This window comes from Panulirus ornatus, chromosome 12 (assembly GCF_036320965.1).
Source record: "Panulirus ornatus isolate Po-2019 chromosome 12, ASM3632096v1, whole genome shotgun sequence".
Classification (NCBI taxonomy): domain Eukaryota; kingdom Metazoa; phylum Arthropoda; class Malacostraca; order Decapoda; family Palinuridae; genus Panulirus; species Panulirus ornatus.
Window position 1 is genome coordinate 56,344,214 of NC_092235.1, and position 11,666 is coordinate 56,355,879.

At 39.4% G+C, this 11,666-nt stretch overlaps 1 protein-coding gene across 1 annotated transcript in view; it reads left to right on the forward strand.

Annotated features, from left to right (window-relative positions):
• Nucleotides 1-477: 477 nt before the first annotated feature.
• Nucleotides 478-11,666, forward strand: part of LOC139752072 (hydroxyacyl-coenzyme A dehydrogenase, mitochondrial-like) — a 98,308-nt gene continuing 87,119 nt past the window's right edge. Inside the window, exon 1 of the mRNA XM_071667916.1 lies at nt 478-558. The gene's annotated coding sequence lies outside the window, so the exon portion shown is untranslated. The remainder of the gene's footprint in view (nt 559-11,666) is intronic.

Below are 11,666 nucleotides of genomic sequence, written 5' to 3' on the forward strand. Positions count from 1 at the left end.
CTTAGAGATGAGACCCGATGCCATACGTTGTCAAAAGCTTTGGGTATGTCAAGTGCAGTTACATAGGATTCCTCAAATTTTTTTTAGGAATCATAACCAGATATTAGTATGATAGAAAAGAATATCACTAGTGGATCTCACTTTACAAAAGCCACTTTGGTGATCAGAAAGAAGACTGTGAGCAGTACTCTAAAAAAGTGAATAAAATCCCGATACATGTGAAACTGCTGTTGAAAAGATTGATTACAGTACCTGTACAGCACCTTCCTGGCCTACTGTAATTTAGGACATGTGATAGTGAATTGAGAGATTGCACTTGATGTATCTCATAAAATGGAATGAAAGTAAGATACGGAATCAATCCATTACGATTACTTTTCTACTGCACTGGTACAGTGGAGAATGTGTCCCTCCTTTTGTACTTCTTTTTCACATCCAGCTGTAATGAAATATTAATATCAAACTTTTCCTCTTCAGGTCCATTGGCAGTAGCATAGCTGAATACCAGACTAAGAAGACCCTCATCATGCTGGTGTTAAATTGTGCCTACATGAAGTGGTGAGTTGGCTACTGTTACTTTTGGTTTATAGATCCTTGCTTGACCTATGAATTTAGTTGCATAGCTAAGAAGTGCCATTGTATATTCGTTCAGTACATCATTCCAATTTGAATGAGATACACAGAGCGTGTCATATCTCTGTGATCTCACTGAAAAAGCAATCAGTCACACTTCAAAAGCAGACTTTCAATTTGATATAGGTAGCTGGACTCCCAGATATCATCAGCTCCACCACATTTTAATACCAATGTTGTTCGAGTTAAGAAGGGAAATATTGTCATATTGCATTAAACACTGTAGGTGCAAAGAATGTTGTATAACTACAGTAAATAGAAGGCAGATAATTCAGTCTTGAAAATGGTAATCTGTCATCACCTTGAAAAGACAATGATTGGAGCTATGTTGGAATTTTGAAAAATCAAACCTGTGGTTGTGCATCATGCCTGAAGGTGCTTAGTAAAGAAAGATATGCTGGATCTCCAGCCCCTTGATATTACCAAAAAAAGAACAATATCAGAAATTTGATTGAAATCCAACAAGATTTAGTACAGCCAGTTTAGAAACTACAGTTTGGATAACCTTTTTGTATATTTTATGTACAAGTGCATAGCGTGCTGACCTCAGACATGCCCTAATCATGCAAAGTCTCATGAAAACTTACCAAGATTTAACAAAAAGATTGGATACAGAATTTAGAGGTACATGTCAATAGACATGTAACCCAAAAGTAAAGTTTGTTTTTAGCATCTCAGCTGAGTGCCAGTGAAATACATTTTCCAATATTTCATTGAAATAATGCTTTTGCAGGGCTAGTAACCGGAGGTGTGCCTTAGTAAAGTGATATTGCTGTATCTCTGAAAGTCTGAGAATTGATGAAATATGGTCTCACCAAGTTTAGTAATAACCTATGTGATCGTAAAATATTAGCGCTCTGAAGTTTGAGATGTGTGCATCTGTGATAACATTCCACCTCTAAATATAGCTTAATATTAATTGAGCAGTTTCATGGGCTTGAATCATGAGGCATCATCATTTGCAAAACTGCAAACCAAGAGCCTAGAATCAAAAGTATTAGATAAAAATATTGATGTACCTATACTTGTACAATTCGACTTCAGCAGTCTTGTCATTTTCCTGCTTCTGTTTGTAGTGCAGCCTTAGGCGCAGAAACCCCAAGGAAGTTGTGGGGTTAAATGATAATAGTAAGTTCACATTCAGTAGAACATCAAAATAATTTTGTGTAATGTGATTGAAAGTAAGGATGGGCATGGAGTTTTATGAACATCAGTAATAGAGTAAAGCTCTTGAAGAACAGTTGGGGTGTGAAAAAAAGAATCTTGCTTAACATGAATTTACATAGGGAAACTCAGATAGAGGCAAGAGGGGAAAGAAATTAATATTTGATGTATAAAGGTCTAATTTTATTAAATACACCTGGTTAGATGTATGCAGGAGTGGTAATTGAGAGGTTGGTGTCATGCACAGCAGCTGACTGGGGAGGAAGAATGAGGTTTTAGGAGATAAAAGGTGAATGAAGCAAGTGTTGACTTTGAAGAATGTATGTGAGTAATTTTCAGAAATCCTTGCACAAGTATATGTAGGGACATGAAGAAAGCATATGATAGGGTTGACAGTTATGCAGATTTGCGCAGTGGCAGTATAATAACCAATGAGGTTAGGAGGTGCTGTTGCTATGGGAGGCTCAAAATTGGAAAGTTTTGACTTTCAGCACCTCAAGGGGAGACTGTAGTTTCCTAGAGTATCGAAGTCTCTCCACACTTTTGTGTGGTGCCCTCATTATTACGCCCTTTTGGGGTGGCACTGAAGAGGGAGACATTGCCCAGCTCCATCAGGGTAATAGTAGTTGTAGTTTTCGTTTTCAAATTCAGACAAACACTGGAGGTGTGATGAGACTTTTAGTTTTTCAGACAATATGGGAGCTTTGCTGCCTCTGGGAAACACTGCACTGGAGTTGCCTAATGCCAGTGGCCTGGCAAAGGTGAGGCACAAAAAGGCTAAGAAAAACACAAGTCTACCAGTCATGCCAAGCAGTAAAAGGGATGAGTGACTAAGGGTGATAGTGCTGAATGGAAATGGGATGACTGGTGAGAGTAAAAGGAGGCAGCTTTTGAAGAAATTTAAAAATTATAGTTTGGATTTGTTGAGGATTGGGGAAACCCATACCCTTAGGCAGGCTGTATGTTTTAAAATGGAAATCAATGAATACAAGAAAATTATCTGGAAAGAGGGAAAGAAGGATGTGCATTTCTGCTATAGCCAAGATTATAGGAGGGTATTACAGAGCATGGATGGAATGGGTCAAGAACAGTGTTGGTGAAGGATTGTAATTGTGAAGTATGCATGAATATGTGTATATGCACCTGTGAATAAGGAGATTGTGCATGGGAAGGATGAAATAAAGCATTTCTGGAGGAGTTTGACTGACTGTATAAATAAACAGCCTTTAGAATGAGAGAAAGGCAGTTATAAAGGGTGATGAATGCAAAGGTGGGATGCAACAAAATTGGCAAGATAGTTGGTAAAAGGTGAGTGCCATTAGTAAATGAGAATGGAAGTTATCTTTTGGACGTCCATGCTAAGATGGATTTATTCCTTGCAAATAACTTTTTCAACACAAGATAATCCACAGGTATACATGGATGAGAAATGATGGAAGGGAAGAGCAAAAGGCTTTGATTGACTGTAAGGCAGTGGATGAAAGAATGAGAAAAGCCGTGCTAGATGCTTGAGTTGTTAGAGGTATCTTTGAAGACTCACCATTTTGCAGTCCTTGTTGGGGTGAAGATCAGAGAGAAGTGGAGGTATAGTGTAAGGGAAGAATAGAGGGGTAAAAGTGTTGGCAAATGAGAAGTAAATCAGAAAGAATGTAAGGGGGAATGTGAGAGGAGGGTGACCAGAAGTTTAGATGGAAGTGCTGTAAATATAGAGATGCAGTCATGTGTGAAAGAGTTCTTTAGAATATTTAGTGAAAGATTTTTAAAAGTGGCATATTTAGTTGTTGCATACAAGGTCGTGAGATAAAGCAATAAAAAGGGAAAGGCATGGTAAATGGAAGAGATTAGAAAAGCTGTGGAAGAGAAGAAAAAGGCATAAGGTAGATTGCTTGAAAGAAATGTATCATTGAAAGTTTTGCAAAGGAGGAGGGAAGAATATGAGATGTGTAATTGGAATGATAAGAAACTGAAAGAGGAAAGCAAAGAAAAAGTAGATGAAGATTTCAGATGAACATTTCAGAGGTAAGTCGGGTGAAAAGTTTAGGGAAAATGTGAAATTGTAGCGGAAGGTGAAAAAGGAATGAGATAGAGATAAGAGAAGAAATGTTAATGTGAGAAGTAAGGAAGGCGAGTTGCTGAATCAAAACCAGGGAGTGAAAGGAAGATGGAAAGAGTATTTTGAAGAGCTAACGAATCTAGGGGAAGGTTAGGAATCATTTGTTACATGCATGGCTATGGAGGATGGAAAGAAGAGGATTCAAGCAAAAAGGGAAGTAAAAAGGGCAATAATGTTGAAGGTAAGAAAAGCATCTGGAGTGGATGTTGGATGGGATTACAGATGAAATGTTGAAGTATTGAGGAGAAAATGTGATATAGTAGTTGCATCTAGGAAGTTTAGCTTAGACACAGAAGGTTGTGCGTGAGGGTTGAATGAAAGCTATTATTATTCCTGTATTCAGAGGAAAAGGTGCTAAGGATGTATACAGCAATTATTGAGGAATACGTCTGTTAAGTATATCACGAAATGTGTTTCCAAGATTGACAGAATGATGGAAGTGACTAAATGCAGAATAAGTGAGGCACAAGGGGGTCTTAGGAAAGACAGGGGATGTGTGAATCATATTTTTATGGTGAAGATGACTCTGGAAAAGTATCTAGCAAAACGTAAGAGGTTGTATGCAGCTTTTATGGATCTGGAAAATGTGTGAGACAAAGTCAAGCAGAATGCTTAATGGGATGTGTTAAGGATATATGGGGTAGGGAGCCAACTGTTGGATGGTGTGAAAGCCCACCATAGAGGAGCAAATGCAGGTGTACGAGTGGATGGAGAGTTGAGCAACTCTCAGCATACATGTGGGTGTGAGGCAGGGCTGCATGATGTCACCTTGGCTTTTTAATGCATAAGAAAGATAAAAGCAAATTAGGGATATAGAGTGTTGAGATGAAGTGTGGCACAAGGTATGGTGACTGGTGGCAAGCTTATATGTAGATGATACTGTGTTGTTTGCTGAAAGTGAAGAGGAGCTACAGAAGGTTGCAAGTGTGTTTTACAATGTGTATAAGTGTAAGCAATTGCAATTAAAAGTAAAGTAATGGTGTTTGAGAGGAAACAGTGAAAAATATAGATTTTGCAAAACCATATAGAGTGAAACAAAAAAGTGTACTAAACTGTTTTGGATATGGGGGGGAAAAAACTGGAAGAGGAGAGAGAATTTAAGTACTTAGGAGTTATTTTGGATAAGTTTAGCACTATGGAAGGAGATAAGGGAGAGAGCAGCACGGGGTAGAAGAGTCATTGGGTCCCATAGTAGAATAATAAAGGGTAGAAGTATAAGTGTGGAAGTGGAGAGGATTAAGGGACAGCATGGTCCTCCCAATCTTTACCTATGCCACCAAAATATGGACATGGAATGAGTCACAGATCTGGGTCAAGGATCCAGGCTCTAGAAATGAACTATTCAAGAGGAGCATGTGGTACTCCTAGATGGAATGAAGAAAGAAATAAGAGGGTGTATGAGAGATTTGGTATGGCAGGGAATGCAAAGAAAATAATTATGGAGTGGTAGAGTGGGTGAAATGTAATACTTTGAGGTGGTTTGGTCATGAGGAAAGAATGCTAGATGAGGAATTTACAAGGAGAGTATATAATAGTACAATTAAAAGGGTTAGTGTGAGGGGGGGGGGGGGAACCACCTTTGATATGGGGAAATATAGTGGAAGAATACAAGAGGGAGAGAAATGTTTGAAGAATGCATAGAATAGTTTATGCAAGGGAGGCATGTAAGGACAGGGATAAGTGGAGACTCTTTTGCTGTGGTAACAGAAGTCAAAGATATAGATACATAGACAGAGTTGCATTATGAAAGGTGCTGTAGATGTATCAGGTAAATGAAAAGTTACTAAAAGCAGAGATTTAACTGCAGTTGCCTACTCACTACCATTTTTCATAACCACCTCATTGACTTAACTTCCTAAATTCTTTTCACTCCCTTAGTCTCATTAATTCTCACCCTGTGTCAGTCTCAGCCTCCTGATATTTCTACACAAAGACCACTTTTCCAAGCTTTCTGTTTTCACCACAGCTCACACCATGAAGTCACTTCACCCTTCATTCCTAACCAAACACCATCTTTCACTTTTGTCTCCACAAGATATTATTACACATCCCAACCACTATCCCATTCAGATTATTCACATCTGGCAGTTAGCACATAACTACTTACCCTCCATATATACTTATGAATGTAACATTCCTTAAGGCATATATTTCTAGGCATCATTCTCTAGTACACAGGTCAAACTTTTATCCATTTTCATTTAAACCAGGGACTCCATGTCACAAAATTATATACACAGGAGCCACATCATTTACCCTTGCTTTCAGATTTCCGAGTGATATGATTAAAATTTCTTGCATCATCACTTTCTTCACTCCTCTTAACTTTCTGATGCTTATGCCCAACAATCACTTACCACTCTGAGACTGTCTTCATATTAACCTATATCAGCCTTAACTTATTTTCCCTCACTTTATTAGAAGAACCACCTCATTTTTCTTTCTTGTCCTCTTTATTAACTCCAGACATTCTCTTGCATATTCCCATATCACTTTGCCCCCTTACCCTTCAACTATTCTTTTTTTATCAAAGCCAAAACATCCAGTTTTCTATGTCCAAATGTATGTATAGCCTGCCGAATATGTTCACATAGAGTCCAGTAGGATTGATGGGTTGTAAAGATAAGGTGATATGGTAACTTTGCATTGTATGAGATAATGTGTATGTAAGGTTTATAATCAGTAGGCTTACGGCTGTGTAAAAATCATTTGTCATACACATAGAAGTAGTAAGATATGAGGATGAAATAAAACTCATGGATCAGAATTTAAATATAAAATGTCCATTGTGTGTGTGTGGTAAAATCATACATAGGCTAGTCCATCACAATTGGCGTTCATTGTTGGGTGGCAAAAAGTAAGTTTAAATACTTGTGAAAGAACAGAGTCCTTTTAACACTAACCAGTTCAGTGTCATTTTTTTTTTTTTAGATGTATGACATTATTGAACGCTTAATTATAAAGAGTAAATATAACACAAATAATTCCAGATTACGTTCAGTGCTGGTTATAGGCACAAGTGGGGGTGAGAGACCAAAGGATGGAGGATTTAGTATGATGTTCTGAAATGAATAAGGATTGAAGGGTTGTGAGGGAAAGATTAAAAATGGGAACAAAGCAGAGAGGATTGTGAAATAGTAAAGTGCTTAATAACATTATTATCACCATACTAGTCACTACGGTATCTACGGTACTCATTTGTATTATAGGCTACAGCAGCGAACTTGTCACTCAGTATTCACTTCCCTACTCACGCTTATCGTAATACGCAAACGCATTTTTACGCCCTGACCCACTCACACCAACTCTCCCTTCCATATCATCATTCAACGTTTTGGCTTCAAATAATGGTTGGAACACTGTTGTTCGTATGAACTTGGAAACCAAGGTATGAACAAGGTTTACCTCCATGGTATGGCACCAGTTCTTACATTCAACAGCAGTAGCGAGTTTGTCATCATTGGAAATGGACCGCCTTCACGATAAACTAACTCTCTGAGGTAGAATTATCAGCATGACGGAAGGCGGTCAGTCCTCCCCAAGCAGCACTGGAACTTTGCATTTCACAGAGTATTGTTTACAACTGGTGGAGGAGATGGCTTGAGGAGGGAAGTTACAAAATTGTCGAGGTCAGGTGCACCCTAAGAAAGATCAGTGTATCCTTGTAGCAGTAATAGAGGATCCCAAGACCAATGCTGTAGCTCTCCGGGATGACCTGCAACTTCAAGTTTGTCATACAAGGCAAAACTGACTTCACAAAGCTGGCATGCATCATAGGAATCCCACCAAGAAAGAAAAACTGAACGACACTGCATGGCAACGCTTCACACAGCACTACGTGCACGGGGATATGCAGTTTTGGGGACATGTTATATCCTTTGATGAGAAAACCTTTTCATCCAGCACACATAGGAGGTAGCATTGCTGGTGGACAAGTGGAACAAGATATGCTACAAAGAATATCTCCGAAGTTGCCAGAAGTGGTCACGTCACCTGCAGCATCTAGGGATGGCTTCATTTATATGGGATTTGGGAACTGGCCAATACTGAAAGGTGCCTTACTGCAGAGAAGTATCTTGAGATACTGGAAGAAGTGATGCTACCCTTGGTTTGTACCATGGCTCTACCCTACCCAGAAAGGATAGTATTTATGCAGGTGAAAGATCGCAGCTTGAATAACACTACGCCCCTGAATAACCAAACATTCCCATATGCCCTTTCTTTCTCATCCCAACCCCTGTCAGCGTTATCCTCCATTATGTCATCATAGTTGTTCAAACATGCCCATCACTATCAATCCCGTAAATCTATGATATATTCCACCACAGTCCTCACCAATTACACATAAAATGTCCCCACATGTTATCATATACCACTATTCTCCTGTCATCTATGGCTAGCAATATGGTAATCAATAATTGCAACCATCCATCAATTATATTGTTGTCCATCCCACATCTCATGGGATCTGAATACAATTTCCACTACGGTCACTGTTTTTACACAAATTGTTTTACTTTAGATGGAACATTCCCTCTGCAATTATTAACCTTACCGGAATTACTATTATCCTAAAGTTCAATGTCAGCTATAAATGTAGGGGAAGCATCAGTCATAAGATTTCATTAATATCGAGAGTAAACTTATGAACCCTGCATTGAACTATATTGGCATTTGAAACGTGTATTCAAAATTTCCAATCCCTTAAGCATCTCTTGCCTGTAACTTACATTCATCTCTGATGCTGATATTTGTCACTTACAACCCTCTGGCAGTGACTGCCTGATACAACATAATGTATAGGATAACAGTATAAAAGTATAATGTATTTTTGTGCTTTTTCTTTCATTTTGTTTTAGGACAGCAGCCCTATCCATAGAGCAGGTATCATTTGCTGACATCATGCAACCATATACAACGTGGTGTCAACAATGACTGACAGGTTACAGGTCATTGATGCTTAAGGGGGATAGTCATATTATTAGGGGTTCTCTCTCTCTCTCTCTCTCTCTCTCTCTCTCTCTCTCTCTCTCTCTCTCTCTCTCTCTCTCTCTCTCTCTCTCTCTCAATGAACCATAACCTATATCTTATCAGTATCTGATAATTGAAAATATATTGAATGTCTGGGATTAATGGGAGTGGTTCTGATGTGTGGGAAGAGTGTAGAAGGTAGGCAAGTAGCCATTAGGCGATTACAGCATAGGGAACGGCAAGCAGTAGACATGTTCGTCTTTGCAGACATCTGCTGATCTTGAAGTTGTTTAGGCTAATATGTGGATACAATTCATTTGTCAAGGGCAAGATGTATATTGTGGAAACAATAGTGGTGATTAAAAATGCGGATACAAACAAATTAAACCTAAATACACATTTAAAGGGAGGGTTGTGGTAAGAACGTTGGTAATGCAATGAGCAAAGTGCTCTGTGATACATACTTAAAGTGACAGCTAATAATAAGATATGGTTAATAACATTGGCAGAGACCTAAGAATACGTGTTCCTAATGTAAACCCTACACATTTGCTGAAATATAAATATTATTATTATTATTTTGCTTTGTCGCTGTCTCCCGCGTTAGCGAGGTAGCGCAAGGAAAGAGACGAAAGAATGGCCCAACCCACCCTCATACACATGTATATACATACATGTATATACATACATGTCCACACACGCAAATATACGTACCTATACATCTCAATGTATACATATATATACACACACAGACATATACATGAATACACATGTACATAATTCATACTGTCTGCCTTTATTTATTCCCATTGCCACCTCGCCACACATGTTATAACAACCCCCTCCCCCCTCATGTGTGCGAGGTAGCGCTAGGAAAAGACAACAAAGGCCACATTCATTCACACTCAGTCTCTAGCTGTCATGTAATAATGCACCGAAACCACAGCTCCCTTTCCACATCCAGGCCCCACAGAACTTTCCATGGTTTACCCCAGACGCTTCACATGCCCTGGTTCAATCCATTGACAGCACATCGACCCCGGTATACCACATCGTTCCCAGTTCACTCTATTCCTTGCATGCCTTTCACCCTCCTGCATGTTTTGGCCTTGATCACTCAAAATCTTTTTCACTCCATCTTTCCACCTCCAATTTGGTCTCCCACTTCTCCTCGTTCCCTCCACCTCTGACACATATATCCTCTTGGTCAATCTTTCCTCACTCATTCTCTTCATGTGCCCAAACCATTTCAAAACACCCTCTTCTGCTCTCTCTACCACACTCTTTTTATTTCCACACATCTCTCTCACCTTTACATTACTTACTCGATCAAACCACCTCACACCACATATTGTCCTCAAACATCTCATTTCCAGCACATCCACCCTCCTGCACACAACTCTATTCATAGCCCACGCCCAGCAACCATACAACATTGTTGGAACCACTATTCCTTCAAACATACCCATTTTTGCTTTCCGAGATAATGTTCTCAACTTCCAAACATTCTTCAAGGCTCCCAGAATTTTTGCCCCCTCCCCCACCCTATGATTCACTTCCGCTTCCATGGTTCCATCCACTGCCAGATCCACTCCCAGATATCTAAAACACTTCACTTCCTAAAGTTTTTCTCCATTCAAATTTACCTCCCAATTGACTTGACCCTCAACCCTACTGTACTAATAACCTTGCTCTTATTCACATTTACTCTCAACTTTCTTCTTTCACACACTTTACCAAACTCAGTCACCAGCTTCTGCAGTTTCTCACATAAATCAGCCACCAGCGCTGTATCATCAGTGAATAACAACTGACTCACTTCCCAAGCTCTCTCATCCACAACAGACTGCATACTTGCCCCTCTTTCCAAAACTCTTGCATTTACCTCCCTAACAACCCCATCCATAAACAAATTAAACAACCATGAAGACATCACACACCCCTGCTACAAACCTACATTCACTGAGAACCAATCACTTTCCTCTCTTCCTACACGTACACATGCCTTACATCCTCGATAAAAACTTTTCACTGCTTCTAACAACTTGCCTCCCACACCATATATTCTTAACACCTTCCACAGAGCATCTCTGTCAACTCTATCATATGCCTTCTCCAGATCCATAAATGCTACATACAAATCCATTTGCTTTTCTAAGTATTTCTCACATACATTCTTCAACGCAAACACCTGATCCACACATCCTCTACCACTTCTGAAACCACAATGCTCTTCCCCAATCTGATGCTCTGTACATGCCTTCACCCTCTCAATCAATAACCTCCCATATAATTTACCAGGAATACTCAACAAACTTATACCTCTGTAATTTGAGCACTCACTGTTATCCCCTTTGCCTTTGTACAATGGCACTATGCAAGCATTCCGCCAATCCTCAGGCACCTCACCATGAGTCATACATACATTAAATAACCTTACCAACCAGTCAACAAAACAGTCACCCCCTTTTTTGATAAATTCCACTGCAGTACCATCCAAACCTGCTGCCTTGCCGGCTTTCATCTTCCGCAAAGCTTTTACTACCTCTTCTCTGTTTACCAAATCATTTTCCCTAACCCTCTCACTTTGCACACCACCCCAACCAAAACACCCTATATCTGCCACTCTATCATCAAACACATTCAACAAACCTTCAAAATACTCACTCCATCTCCTTCTCACATCACCACTACTTGTTATCACCTCCCCATTAGCCCAATTCACTGAAGTTCCCATTTGCTCCCTTGTCTTACGCACTTTATTTAACATCAGCAATCAACATAG